Source organism: Bufo gargarizans, chromosome 4, assembly GCF_014858855.1.
Source record: "Bufo gargarizans isolate SCDJY-AF-19 chromosome 4, ASM1485885v1, whole genome shotgun sequence".
Classification (NCBI taxonomy): Eukaryota; Metazoa; Chordata; class Amphibia; order Anura; family Bufonidae; genus Bufo; species Bufo gargarizans.
In genome coordinates, this window is record NC_058083.1 from 212,781,964 (window position 1) to 212,798,163 (window position 16,200).

Here is a 16,200-nt window from a genome sequence, read left to right on the forward strand (position 1 = left end):
AGCCCGTCCACTAACCCGGGCATATTGCTTGTTGTATGTTTATGTTATTGTTAGTTCAATGGGAAACTGTAATGTAAGTCTGATTCTGAGTAATGAGAAAGCTAAATGTCATATGTATAGGTTTGCAACTCCCCTGGTGGCTGGAAACTTGGAATCCATTGGCTTCCTAACACAAGTAGCGAGTCTGAAACCCCCCTACATACTCAAGCCATGACAGATCTTCAAATTTCCTCATATAATGTCAAAGGCTTCAAAACGCCCTCCAAAAGATCTCAAATTCTATCATTATTAAGAAAAGAGAAGTGTTGTATTTCTTCATGAAACACATTATAAAATCGACCATTACCCTAACCTCTCATTCTCTAGTTTTCCAGTGTGGTATCATAGCGGATCCGACTCTTCAGCCTCCAGGGGAGTAAGCATTGGATTCAAGAAAGGCTGTCCATTCCAATACACCTCTCATATACAAGATCCTGATGGCCGGTATATAATGGTAAAAGGTACCTTTGCAAATCAAGTATACACCTTTATCAACATCTATGCCCCTAATACTCAACAACACAAATGGTTTTCCTCCTTAACCCCACTGGTGGAAGAATTTAAAGAAGGCATTGTTGTCATGGGCGGGGACTTCAACATAACATTAGATCCCACTCTAGATTCTTCATCACAAAAATCCTCTCTTTCCCAAACAAAACTCAGAGGGGTTCTTAAGAGACTCCACTCTCTCCAATTGGTCGATGTGTGGAGAATTTTAAACCCTTTAAATAGGGACTACACTTTTTACTCCAATATGCACCACTCCTACCATAGACTGGATTACCTATTCGTCTCAAAGGAACACCTCCAGTTTTGCACTAATGCTAGGATGGGATCTATACACCTTTCAGACCACTCTCCCATCTTTCTATCGATCTCTAATCCACAAAATTCTCCCAAAACATTCAAATGGAGGTTAAATGAACAACTAATTACTCTCCCGGATTGTAAAAAAACAAATACAGAGCTCCCTGGAGGAGTACTTTCTCCTAAACGCCATTCCCGAAATGTCCCCCCAAATTGTGTGGGATGCACACAAAGCCTACATAAGAGGACAATTTATTAAACTAGGATCCCTACTTAAGAAAAAGAGAATGGCAAGGATGGAACAGCTTCTCTCGGAAATCCAGAAGCTGGAGGAGACCCATAAAAAATCTCTCCTAGCCTCGGATCTATCCCAACTTAATAATCTTAGATCAGAACTAAAAAACCTCCTTAACGCTAACTCAGCCAAACTTTATTTACACTCCCAATTTAAGTACTTTGCCCATGGCAACAAGGCCTCAAAACTAATGATGAACCTCATAAAAAAAGAGGAAAGTCCAAAGCCACATCAGTAAAATTAATAGGAGGGATGGGGGGGGGGGGGTGGCTATTACCTCCAAAGCCATTGCCCTTCAGTTCCAAGAATACTATCAAACCTTATACAACATCCCACAGAGTACGCCAAATGCCCAAGACTTATCTAGCCAGAATACTATTGACTCCTTCCTCGATGCCATCACCCTTCCCAAATTGACTGAAAAGCAAAAATCGACCCTTACCGCCCCTTTTAGCACTGAAGAACTCAACAGAACTATAAAAAAGCTCCCAAACGGCAAAGCACCTGGCCCTGATGGTCTCCCGGCCCTTTACTATCGCTCCTTTAGTAACACCCTCATCCCCTTACTTCAGGTATGTAATAGATCCCTCCTAGGATTACCCATTTCAGCAGACATGACTAAAGCTCATATTACCATTTTATCCAAAGAGGGGAAAGACCCGTCTCAATGCTCTAGCTACCGCCTCATATCCCTTTTGAACTTAGACTTAAAACTCCTTGCTAAAATGTTAGCTAATAGTCTCGCCCCATTCCTCCCAGACCTGATCCATAGAGATCAGACAGGCTTTGTAAAGGGCCGGGAAGGGAAAGACAACACTGCAAGAATTCTCAATGCCATCTACCATGCAAAGAAGAAAGGCATTCCCCTGACTTTGCTAAGCACTGATGCAGAGAAAGCATTCGATAGGGTCAATTGGAATTTCATGCGCTGCGCAATGTTCAAATTTGGTGTTCCAACACCATTTATAGATGCTACATTCGCTATGTATTCCAATGCCTCCGCATCAGTGCTGGTAAACGATACCATTTCTCTTCCGTTCATAATTAAAAATGGCACGAGACAGGGATGTCCCCTGTCCCCCCTTTTATTTGTTTTAACAATGGAACCACTCCTACATACTATCAGACAAGATACAACAATAGCGGGGTTAAAACTAGGTAAGCAAGAACATAAAACCGCAGCTTTCGCGGATGATCTGCTAATCATTACCACAAATCCTCACATTTCCTTGAGGGCCATTCATAACTTACTAGAAAGGTTCAGCCCCCTATCCAACTTCAAAATCAACATGAGCAAATCTCAAGCCATAGGCATTGGCATCCCAACGCCCATGATTAACTCCCTAAAAGCTAAATCTCCCTTTAGCTGGGATATCCCTTTCATCTCTTACTTGGGAATAAAAATAAGTTCCGACCCTAATAACCTCTTCAATCTTAACTATAACCCATTACTTCAGTCTATTTCGGATCAGATTCGCCATCTAGATTTCCAGACCCTGTCATGGTTCGGTAGGAAGAACTTAATTACTTCCTTGATCATCCCAAGACGTAATTATTTACAACAAGTACTTCCCATTCCAGTTAAGAAAAAACATTTCAGGTCATTGACGTCAGCGATTCGCAGATTTATATGGAAACAAAAAAGCCAGAGATTAGCGATGGCCACTCTGCAAAAGCCCAGGGATCAAGGTGGCATAGGCCTCCCTAACCCCCAAACCTACAACAAGGCTATCCATCTGACCAGAATCCTCGATTGGTTTCGGAAACCACTCCATAAATCATGGGTGGACATGGAATCATCCATAGCCCAACTCTCCTTCAGGTCACTTCTAACAGGTGACAAAGGAACATTAATTTCTCTCTCTAACACGAACCAGATTATAAAATCCTCGCTCTCAATATGGAAGTGGTTTCAAGAATCCAATTGGGGTTTTCCTCTACCCTCCCCCTTAATCCAAGTAAGAGACATACTAGACCTAGCCCCTCTAGAATTGAAACAATGTCTCCCCAACTCACTTGAAACATCCCAAATCCCCATTATTTCACTGTTTGATATGGAGGGTAAGCTAATCAACAAAAAAGAAATGGCTGAGTTACTCTTAACCTCAGACACTCTCCCCTCCCCGATATCTTTCCTTCACAACTACATCTCTAAACACATCCCACTCCAGACTCTTCTTAGGCCAATTACTTGGTTCGAAGGATGGATAAGTAGTCAGAATGCGATAAGCAAACCGATCTCTCAAATATATAAAAAATTAAACTCTCCTATTAACATGCCAAAACCAGCTTTCATAGGATTATGGGAAAGAGATTTGGGAATCTCCTTTTCACCGCCAGAATTGACCAAACTTTTTATTTCCCCTCATAAATCGTCAAGGTGCGTACTGATTCAGGAGAATAGTTATAAAATTCTAACGAGTTGGTACAAGACCCCTGACATTACTTCCAAATATGACAGCTCGAGTTCAGATGGGTGTTGGAGATGCAAGGACTCAAAGGGAAATTTTCTCCATATTTGGTGGACTTGCCCCATTGTATCTAACTGGTGGAAAGACATATTTGACAGGAGCAATACAATATGTAAAACCTCAATACCGCCAAACCCTCAATTAGCCTTATTGAGTCTTCCGCCTCCAGACTTCATCCCTAAGATCCCCCCTTTATTCCACATCCTTCTCATGGCCGCTCGCCTCCTTCTGCCTCGCTTCTGGCTCTCAACAGAACTTCTGTCCCCAGAAATGTGGAAGGATAAGATAGATAGCATATACAGATTTGAAGGTTTGGCGGCTGCTGAAGAGTGAAATTTACAAAAATTTAGTGTTAAATGGGATGGATGGGTGAAACACAACCACTCCAATCATATGCAGACCTCTGTTAACAAACAGTCGACTCATAAGTAGGGAATATACATACTTTCCCCTCCAGTCAGTAAAGAGAGATGTTATAATAGCCTAAGTGTTGGCCTTCTCCACTAATTCCACTACTTGGTAAGAATTATTCTGTAATTACAATTACAATATGCTCTTGATTCAGACTCAATAGGAGTGTTGGTATTCAACTACACCTACCTTATCTTGCTTACGTCCTCAATGCAGTTTCACTGTGTTGTTACTGTTTACATTTAATGTTTACATCTAATGTTTACATCTATCGTATACTTTGTACAACCCATTATGGATTATGTACAACTCCTTTATTTCATGATTGTACAATTATAATTACTTTAAATTAAAAAAAAAAAAAAAAAACAGCTCTTGCACCCCAATAACAAGAACGGTTTGCTGGAATTACAGAGCTGTATAATGGCAATTTATGTCCCCAGTCAGTGCAGCAAGGTGTCATAGGATTGTTCCTATTACCCAGGTTGTAACCTTACCTACTAAACCCTGTTCAACATAATTGCTGTGGAATGATTCCTCCCTATCCTTTCCCTACACCTTGAATTTGCAAGTTCCCTGAACTTGTAAATATTTTTTTTTTTTGCACAATTACGTTTTTTCTAGCACTGTCCCTAGCGCCTGCTGACGTCTCTCGCTGCACTAAGTACACTGGAAAATGGCAGAATCCAAGATGGCTGAGGCTATTTATAGGACTGTGACATCACAGGGCTGGCTGGCTACTGATTGGCTGCATGTATGGTACTATGGGTCATCCTGCCTTCCCAGAGTTCCTTGCTCCATGTCCTCACACGTGCAGCAGCCATTTTAGGAAAAAATGTGATCGAATTCCACTTCGTCAACTTCAATTCGCTCATCTCTATTCACCACACAAAGACTAATAAGACAAAAGTAGATTTCCTATTAATACACCCCAGAAAAGAATGTAGAACAATGTAACTTCACAGCAAAATGACTAATAAGACGTAGTTTATTCCTATTAATACACCACAAGAATGGCTGTATAACATTGTACGTTCACAGCAGAACGGCTAATGAGACGTACGTATATTTCCTTTTAATACACCCCAAAAAAGGCTGTAGAACAATGTAACTTCACCGCCTAATGGCTAATAAGATGTACTTTTATTTCCTAATAATACACCCCAAAAAAGGCTGTAGAGCAATGTAACTTCACGGCAGAACGGCTAATAAGACATACTTTTCCCCCCCTGTTAATACAACCCAAAAAAGGCTGTGAAACAATGTAACTTCACAGCAGAACGGCTAATAAGACATACTTTTTTTTTCCTATCAATACACCTCAAAAATGGCTTTAGTACAATGTACAGTAACTTCACCACAGAACATCTAATAAGACACTTTTTTTTTTCTATTAATACACCACAAAAATGGCTATATAACAATGTATGTTCACCACAGAACAGCTAATAAGACATTAGTATATTTTCTATTAATACACCACAAAAAAGTCTGTAGAACAATGTAACTTTACTGCAGAACGGCTAATAAGACATACTTTTTTTCCTATTAATACACCCCAAAAAAAGCTGTAGAACAATGTAACTTCACAGCAGAACGGCTAATAAGACATACTTTTTTCCTATTAATACACCCAAAAAAGGCTGTAGAATATTATAACTTCACCACAGAACAGCTAAGGGTACTTTCACACTTGCGGCAGGACGGATCCGACAGGCTGTTCACCATGTCTGATCCGTCCTGCGGCTATTTCGCCGTGCCCGCGGACCGCCGCTCCGTCCCCATTGACTACAATGGGGACGGGGGCGGAGCTCCGGCGCAGCACGGCGCTGCACGGAGAAAGCCCGCCGGACTAAAATTACTGCATGTCAGGCTTTTTAGTCCGGCGGCTTTCTCCGTGCAGCGCCGTGCTGCGCCGGAGCTCCGCCCCCGTCCCCATTGTAGTCAATGGGGACGGAGCGGCGGTCCGCGGGCACGGCGAAATAGCCGCAGGACGGATCCGACATGGTGAACAGCCTGTCGGATCCGTCCTGCCGCTAGTGTGAAACTAGCCTAATAAGACATACCTTTTTTTCCCAATAAATACACCGCAAAAATGGCTGTGTAACAATGTACGTGTCATGTCCCACTCTGACGATGTGATCAAAACACGTCCGCTGGATGACAGTGGCAGCTCTGTCCTCTTGTTGAGGTTGTTACTAACCTCCCCTTCTTCTGCTGCTACTTATGCCAGCTGCAGCAACATTTTGGCCACTGCCAGTTCCTTTGGAGGGCCCGGCCAACTGTCTGTTGGCCATAGTGTACAGTAACTACATCAGTAATGTAACATCTAAGAATGTGGCAGCAGTTGAACAAGATAAACACAATGATATATAAGAAAACCCTTTAATACTAAGTCTAATGCACAGTAATTCTATGTGTAAAATAACATATTAACTAAGCATGTGATAGCAACACAAGATGCACGCTGCAATTACACACAACCTGCACTGTCCCTGCTGTCTCTCTATGCTCTCCCTACAGTCTGAAAACACTCTCCCTATGATCTCCGCCACACTGTTCCTGCACTCTCTCTATCCAAGATTCTTTTTCTAGACAGTTTTCTGCAACACTGTCCCTAGCACATAAGTACTTGTCACATCTCTCCCTAAGCTCAGCTCACAGGGAAATAGACACCGAGCGGGATAAGGCTTTTATAGGGCTGTGACATCACAGGCTATCTGTGGATTGGCTGGCTGCATGGAATTATAGGTAATCTCGCATTCCTGGGCTTCTTACTTTCACTTTGTAAAACATACAGCAGCCATTTTAGAAATAAAAAATTATTTGTTACCACAAAGCGAGAGGAAATTTCAGATTCATGGCAAATTAAACTTTTCCTAAACTTCGGATGCTTCGATTCGCTCAACACTAATTATATGCAATGTACTATCTACAACTTAGAGTAACATAACCTTTGGACAACACAGTCTAATTCCAGGAAACAAAGTATGCACAAGAATATACAATGCATATACTACTGTATGAACATAATTCACTGCATGGTTAATATAAAATTGGATCAGATTAAATATGTTACACATGAATCGTCCTTAAAGCAGAGTTGTTATATACACATACCTGTTCTTAATACAACCACTTTCACCAAACCTTTATTAAAAGATTGAGTCTGGATGACCTCTGTGCCGCAGAACAGCACATGTCTCTTGTAATCCTCACCACTGTGCATCTTCCAAGGAATGGAATTGTCAGTATGTGGCAAAGCTGTCTTGGTCACTGGAACACTTTCCCCTAAAAACCAAGTCAATATTTATATAGGAACTCAAAAAATTGTCTGCAGATGAAACTATATTTTATAATGGCGTAAAACTGTTTGCATGAAAATACAGGTGAAACTCGAAAAATTTGAATATCGTGCAAAAGTTCATTTATTTCAGTAAGCAAATCCTGCATATGAGCTCTGTATAGATGCACAACTGCATACAGGGAGTGCAGAATTATTAGGCAAATGAGTATTTTGACCACATCATCCTCTTTATGCATGTTGTCTTACTCCAAGCTGTATAGGCTCGAAAGCCTACTACCAATTAAGCATATTAGGTGATGTGCATCTCTGTAATGAGCAGGGGTGTGGTCTAATGACATCAACACCCTATATCATGTGTGCATAATTATTAGGCAACTTCCTTTCCTTTGGCAAAATGGGTCAAAAGAAGGACTTGACAGGCTCAGAAAAGTCAAAAATAGTGAGATATCTTGCAGAGGGATGCAGCGCTCTTAAAATTGCAAAGCTTCTGAAGCGTGATCATCGAACAATCAAGCGTTTCATTCAAAATAGTCAACAGGGTCGCAAGAAGCGTGTGGAAAAACCAAGGCGCAAAATAACTGCCCATGAACTGAGAAAAGTCAAGCGTGCAGCTGCCAAGATGCCACTTGCCACCAGTTTGGCCATATTTCAGAGCTGCAACATCACTGGAGTGCCCAAAAGCACAAGGTGTGCAATACTCAGAGACATGGCCAAGGTAAGAAAGGCTGAAAGACGACCACCACTGAACAAGACACACAAGCTGAAATGTCAAGACTGGGCCAAGAAATATCTCAAGACTGATTTTTCTAAGGTTTTATGGACTGATGAAATGAGAGTGAGTCTTGATGGGCCAGATGGATGGGCCCGTGGCTGGATTCGTAAAGGGCAGAGAGCTCCAGTCCAACTCAGACACCAGCAAGGTGGAGGTGGAGTACTGGTTTGGGCCGGTCTCATCAAAGATGAGCTTGTGGGGCCTTTTCGGGTTGAGGATGGAGTCAAGCTCAACTCCCAGTCCTACTGCCAGTTTCTGGAAGACACCTTCTTCAAGCAGTAGTACAGGAAGAAGTCTGCATCCTTCAAGAAAAACATGATTTTCATGCAGGACAATGCTCCATCACACGCGTCCAAGTACTCCACAGCGTGGCTGGCAAGAAAGGGTATAAAAGAAGAAAATCTAATGACATGGCCTCCTTGTTCACCTGATCTGAACCCCATTGAGAACCTGTGGTCCATCATCAAATGTGAGATTTACAAGGAGGGAAAACAGTACACCTCTCTGAACAGTGTCTGGGAGGCTGTGGTTGCTGCTGCACGCAATGTTGATGGTGAACAGATCAAAACACTGACAGAATCCATGGATGGCAGGCTTTTGAGTGTCCTTGCAAAGAAAGGTGGCTATATTGGTCACTGATTTGTTTTTGTTTTGTTTTTGAATGTTGAGATGTTATATTGGTTTCACTGGTAAAAATAAATAATTGAAATGGGTATATATTTGTTTTTGTTAAGTTGCCTAATAATTATGCACAGTAATAGTCACCTGCACACACAGATATCCCCCTAAAATAGCTAAAACTAAAAACAAACTAAAAACTACTTCCAAAAATATTCAGCTTTGATATTAATGAGTTTTTTGGGTTCATTGAGAACATGGTTGTTGTTCAATAATAAAATTAATCCTCAAAAATACAACTTGCCTAATAATTCTGCACTCCCTGTATGGGGTTGAGCATTTCCTGCCTCTTAAGACCATGTTATGTTGTCATGTAGTTAGCAATAAATATCCACCAAGGAGAATTAACCAATGTCAGGCAGCATCCTCCAGTAACCTACGCCTATTTTGTGCTGCTGCCATGGAGCACAACATACATTGTGGGTCCAATGTCACATACAACTGATACATTTCCCAGTTTCAATGTTTGCACACCAGCCTATTTCCAAGCTGAAGTCTTTGCCATATATTTTTTTTTCTTTCTATGCCTATTTCTATTGTTTTCTATTGGGCAGTTATCACGCTGTATATACATCTGCCACTATATTGTGCTCTGTATGTTCTCATAAACACACAATCTAGCCCTTTTTTTTTTTATTAATATGATCTGCTGTTTATTTTCACATGTACAGTTACTAAAGGCGCATTCTTGGCCATATCAGGCAGGCAATAGTCGGGAGGGAAGCATTCCCTCCCAGCAATCGCCTGCTAGCTAGTGGAGGAGACCGTTGCTATTAAATGCATTGTTATGCCATCGCTCGTCCCCATGCTGTACAGTTGTTTGCCAGCGGCAGATCGTTATTACACGGCATGATCTGCCATAGTCAAATGATGATTTTTACGCATGCTTAAAAATCTGGATATCACGATGAACAAGCAAACTCATTCATCGGGTCATCGGCTGCAGTATTAGGCCTCTTGCACAAGAACGTGCACCGACCGTAGGGATGGCGCATGCAGATCGCGACCTTATTCACTTGAATGGGGTCTGCGATCCATCCGTTCTGCAAAAAGATAGTTCTATCTTTTTGCGGAACAGAAGCACGGAATGGAACCCCACGAAAGCACTCCATAGTTCTTACGTAGGGCTCCGTTCCATGCTTCCATTCCGCATCTCCGGATTTGCGGACCCATTCAAGTGAATGGGTCCGCATCCTTGATGCGGAATGCACACAGCCGGTGCCCCATGTATTGTCGTTTGCAAGAGGCCTTAGACTGTTAGATCATCGCTAACGACCATTAACGATGAACTGTCCGACAATTAGCCAGTCTAATACAGGCTTAAAGCTATTTGTTTGTGCTCATTCTTTCCTCCACAGATTGAAAACCATTGGGGTCATTTATCAAACTGGTGTAAAGCAGTACTGGCTTAGTTGCCCCTAGCAACCAATCAGATTCCACCTTTCATTTTCAAAAGGAGCTATCAAAAACAAAAGATGAAATCTGATTGATTACTCTGGGCAACTAAGTCAATTCTACAGTACTTTACAACAGTTTTATAAATTACCCCACATGTCCTTATCCCAAGTGGACAGCTTGTTGACACTCACTAATTAAGAAAGTCCACAATATAATTCTCATTAAAATCCAGAACTTTATTCTAAACTCATTAACCACTTCACATCCGGGCCATTTGCCCCCTTCCTGAACAGGCCTAATTTTGCAAATCTGACATATCTCACTTTATAGGGTAATAACTTTCAAACGCTTTTACTTATCCAAAGCCATTCAGAGATTGTTTTCTTGTGACACATTGTACTTCATTAAATTTTTTAGGACATAAGAAGGCTTAGAATTTTAGAAGCAATTCTTAAAATTTTTATGAAAATTGCCAAAAACCACTTTTAAGGTCCAGTTCAGGTCTGAAGTCACTTTGTGGGGCATACATAGTGGATACACCCATAATTGACCCCATTGTAGAAACTACACCCCTCAAGTTACTTAAAACTGATTTTGCAAACTTTTTTAACCCTTTAGGCGTTCCACAAGAATTCAAGGAAAACTCAAATTTTAAAAATTTCACTTTTTTGGCAGATTTTCCATTTTAATCAATTTTTTTCTTTAACACTTCGAGGGTTAACAGTCAAACAAAACAATATTTATTACCCTGATACTGCAGTTTAAGAAACACCCCACACGTGGTCATAAACTGCTGTATTGGCACATGGCAGGGCGCAGAAGAAAAGGAGCGCCATATGGTTTTTGGAAGGCAGAACTAGTTTTTAGATGCCATGTCCCATTTGCCATGTCCCATATCCCCCCTGATGCACCATTACAGGAGAAACTCCCAAAAAGTGACCCCATTTTGGAAACTAGGGGATAAGGTTCCCGTTTTATTGGTACTATTTTTGGGTACATATGATTTTTTGATCATTCATTATAACACTTTATGGGGAAAGGTGACCAAAAAATTTGTCATGTGATATTTTTATAAAGCAGATCGTTACGGACGTGGGATACCTGATATGTATATTTTTTCTTATTTATTTAAGTTTTACACAATAATAGCATTTTTGAAACAAAAAAATTATGTTTTAAAGTGTCCATGTTCTGAGAGCTATATATTTTTTTTTTTTAAATGATTTTCTTATGTAGGGGCTCATTTTTTGCAGAATGAGGTGACGGTTTTATTGGTACCATTTTGTGGGACATACGCCTTTTTGATCACTTGGTGTTGCACTTTTTGTGTTGTAAGGTGACAAAAATAGCTGTGAGCATAGTTATGGGGGCCCAATTCAGATTCTTGCTATGGGGCCCAATGATTTCTATGTACGCCCCTGGCTGACAACATGTTTTTATGAGCTTACAGTAAAGTTGTGGGTTTTAATGAACAGACCTGGACCTATTTTACAACATGCATGCTAGTTAATACTAAGTATATAAATATCATTTATATCAGTTTTGCCTGTTTAGGCTCATTTAATGGTGTAGATGGATGGACCGTTATGGCGTCTCCGAAATCCTCCTATTATCCTGGCCATTCGGCGTTTCCAGTCTGTCAGCGGTACTGAGCCCGATCCCAAGTTGTGGCAGCCCCTGAACAGACCTGTCTGGGCTTCGCTCTCCCCCGTCTTGGTCCCACTGGGTCAGTGCAGCCTCCTGCCTACATCCTACAATTGGATCCTACATCCGTGGGCACAGGGTGCTCTGCTTGTGACCTGTAACCCCGTGGATCCCCAAGCTATGTTGATACAGAGGAGAGCTGTGAGGAGGCTCCCCAGCGTTTGCTGCCTCCCGGACTTTCAGTATTTGGGGCTTCTCTGGGGATGTGGCCCCACCATCTTAAACCCCCTATTGGAGGAGAAGGGAGAGGAGAAAGGTGATGCTGCCTTGCTGAGCACTGTGGATGCCTGGAGCTTTCATTGGAAGGCAGGTGAGAGATATTCCTCGGGAACCCCTGCAAATTAGTGTGAAGAAACCTTGGGTGCGACCCCCATATTAATCACAATCCCTAAGGCACTGGTGGATGCCATGAGCCAAACGGAGGAGATGAGGGAAGGTAGTTCTCCTGACCACGTGGAGGTGGACCTGAGTAAAATAATGTCTGCTATTACGAACTGCCAGTCCGCACTTACAGCTAAAATAGATCACTTTTAAACAGATCTAACCTGCCTCCGCCACGATATTGATAAGATACGAGACAGAACCGCAGAGGTGAAGAGGCGTTTGGGAGAGGTGGAAGATGTGGCGCCCTTGGGGGAAAATGAGGTGCAAGCCCTCCAGCAGCAGTTGAAAATACTGCAGGCAAAGGTTGAGGATGCAGAAAACTGCAATAGACGCAATAACATATGCATTTTGGGCCTCCCCGAAAGAGCCGAGGGCCAAACACCTGAAGACTTTGCGGAACAACTCAAACAATGTCTGGCGCCTATCACTCTGTCCTCCAGTTTCATTGTGGAACAGGCACATAGAACCTGGGGCTCCTGTGCGCCCGTTTATTCTGAGAGTTCTGAATTATCGTGACTGAGATACTATTCTAGTGGCAGCTCACGAGCTGAAAGAGAAAAAGTTTGTAAATACTAGACTCTCATTCTACCCGGATTTCTAATCAGAGATCCAGAAGCAGAGGCGACAGTTCACAGCGGTGAGATCACGACTGCGGGAGAAGGGCATCAAGTACGCTGTGCTGTATCCTTTGCGTCATAGAGTTCAAGATAGGGATTCTGCAAGATTCTTCTCTACCCCTGAGGAGGCGTCTAACTGACTGGCTGACCACCTGCGGGCCCCCAAGTGTCCACAACAAAGCACACCCTACGGATGGCTGCAACATTTGTGAGGAGCTTCAGATGGACTGGACACTTTCGTCGACTCTTGGGTATCGTACGACAATACCGAGGACTTAGTGACTTTCCATGTTCTATGAGTTTCCCTGTGTTTTAAGCGAAGGTTAGCGTATCAACGGTTTGGGATGGTAGGCTCAGATAAGTTGGGGGGGGTCTGGGCAGGGAGTTTTTTTTTTCTAGTAGAGGAACGGAGTAATCTGTTATATTTGTGTTTTGTGCCTCATGGTGTGCATGTGTGTGTGACTGGCCTGTGCACTCTGGGGTTCTCTCATGTCGTTTCAATGGATTTCTTTTTTGGAATGGCCACCTGTAGGTTTGTCTCCTGGAACGTCCGGGGGCTGAATGATTAAGTGAAATGCTCCCTTGTCTTTAACTACCTGAAGGAATATAGCCCAGATGTGGTGATTTTGCAGGAGACCCACCTGCTGGGGGGGGGGGGGGGGGGCAGAAAGTGTTAGCTCTAAAAAGGCAATGGGTGGGGTCTGCCTATCACACAGTATATAGCAAATATGCTAGGGGAGTCTCAGTGCTTATAGCTAAAGTGCTCCCTTTTCAGTTACCCTCAGTGCAGCTAGATATCTCTGGCCAATATGTCATTGCTTCTGCTGCAGTGTGGGGAATGGACTATGTAATAGTTGTCCCTCCCCCATTTCAGCAAGGCATAATAGACAAAATAATGGGTAAAGTGTAGTGATGAGCGGCAGGGGCAATATTCTAATTTGCGATATTTCGCGAATATTTGGGCGAATATTCGCCATATATTCGAGAATTCGCGAATTCATGATCTCCAGGCATTATTTTCTTGATTGCGAAAAAATTCACATAAAAATTCGCATGAACTGGTATTTCCACAAAAATCGAATATTCGCAATTACGAATATATTTTGTGATATTCGAAATATTCGCAAATTCTCGAAGTGCCGTACTATCTCGTGTAGACCTTGTGTTTGCTACCCGGGACCTGCTGCCAATGTTTACTAAGGTGGAGTATCTGTCAAGGAGTGTTTCAGACAATGCCCCATTGCTTGTGATTCTGTCCCAACCGATTGCACCCCCATATAGACAGTGGCACCTTAACTCTAAGTGGTTGGAAGTCTTGCCTGTGGTTAGTGCATCATAGTAGTGTGTGACAGACTATTGGGTTTGTAACGAGGGATCTTCAGACCCTGTTGTAGAGTGGGAGGCATTTAAGGCGGTACTGCGGGACATGCTTATACACGCTATACAGTCAAATAGGAAAGGACATGGGGCTACCCGCACTAGACTAGAGGCAGAACTAGCTGCTATGGGAGAGGTATACATTCAAGACCCGAGTGACGATACACGCAGGGATTGGGTAGAGGCGCAACAATGCCTGAACCTCCATTTAGTGGAATATATTTAGAAGAAGCTCTTATTTTAAAAGCAGGTCGTTTTTTCAGAGGGTGACAAGAATGGGAGTACACTAGCCTATTTAGAGAAAACGGAATCACCGCAAACAGTGGTTTTGTATATTACTAGTGCAGAGGAAACTCAGATAAGTGAGCCTGGAGAAATATGTGACCAGTTTGACCGTTACTACTCTGATCTATATGAATCCAAGACATTCTGTACGAACAGTGACTTGCAGAATTTCCTGAGGGCCATTCCGCTTACACAGTTATCCCCATCAGACAGGAGTTACTTGGCCTCCCCAATTACCGTAGGGGAGATCAAGAGGGCAATTTTGAGCATGGCAGCCGCGAAGTCCCCTGGTTCGAAAAACTTCCCCCTGGAGTGGTATAAGTTAGATGTGGATAGGCAAAGTGCGTGACTTCTTAAACTGTTTAAATATGTTTTTGAGCACAATAGGCTGCCCCCATCCTTCATGGAGGCCACTATTGTTGTAATCCATAAGCCTTGGAAGCCCCTGAACCAGTGCAGTTCATATAGACAGATTTCCCTTCTGAACATCGATGCTAATGTTTTAGAAAAGGTTTAGGCGAGGCGTCTCAGTGATGTTACACTCTCGGTGATAGACCATGATCAATCGGGCTTTATGCCGGGTAAGACTACAGATATAAATCACAAATCTACAGGTTAGACATGAGAACGCAGGATCCTGGGCGTTGAGTGGCAGTTCATGTGGGAGACACTGAGTTGCCTAAAGTTCCGCCTGTCTTTCATACAGTGGGTGCAGTTGCTGTACCAGGCCCCAAAGGCAAGATTGAGAGTAAATGGTTATCACACCCCTTTAGGTTGCAAAGGGGTACCAAGCAGGGGTGCCCCTTGTCACCTATGCTGTTTGCCCTTATCATGGAACCTCTTACCCAGTTGATTAATACCAGTATGCTGATAGAGGGGTGTACAATAGCAGGGACACAGTAGAAGCTATTGTTGTATGCAGACAATGTGTTAGTATATTTGGCAGATCCTGATCCCTCCCTAGAGGCCTGCTGGCAACGTTAGACAGTTTCTGAACCTACTCGGGGCTTTGCGTTAATTGGGCAAAGTCTAGCCAGTGCCTTGTTGACAAGGTGGACAGGGCGGAGGTGTCTCCACTTTCACATTTGGAGGTGGTTGATTGCTTTGTCTACTTGGGGATTCAGGTACACAGAGACCCCAGTCAGTTTTATCAACTGAATGTGGTACCTACGATGGAATATACTATATACTATACCTAAACTGCTATATGTCTACAGAGCGACTCCAATGAAAATTCCCCAAACTCACTTTGAGTCCTTAGATAGGTTGCTGTTACCATTCTTGTGGACACACCAGGCTCCCAGGTTGGCTAGGAAATCCCTTAACGCTTTATATTCGCAGGGGGGATTAGGATTGCCAGATACCGGTATGTATATTTACTATATTGCCTCACAACTGGTGTATGCATCCTGGTGGATCCGGGCAGATGCAAATAACCCAGCAGTGGTTCTTGAAACGGCGCTAGTGGGCTCATACGAGGCGCTGGCAAACCTGGTATACCGAGGAGGGGTGCACATGGTGAAGCACTGCATAAAAGGTTTGGCTATTGTGGTGGTGGCGTGGACGACATTTGTAGAGGTGCATGCAGTGGTGTGCGGATGGTGAGACCTGGTCCCCATATATCCCGCTGTGGCGGAACAAGCAGCTTAACGAAC

At 42.9% G+C, this 16,200-nt stretch overlaps 1 pseudogene; it reads right to left on the reverse strand.

Moving 5' to 3' along the window:
• Nucleotides 1-16,200, reverse strand: part of LOC122934686 — a 261,344-nt pseudogene that overhangs the window by 112,151 nt on the left and 132,993 nt on the right.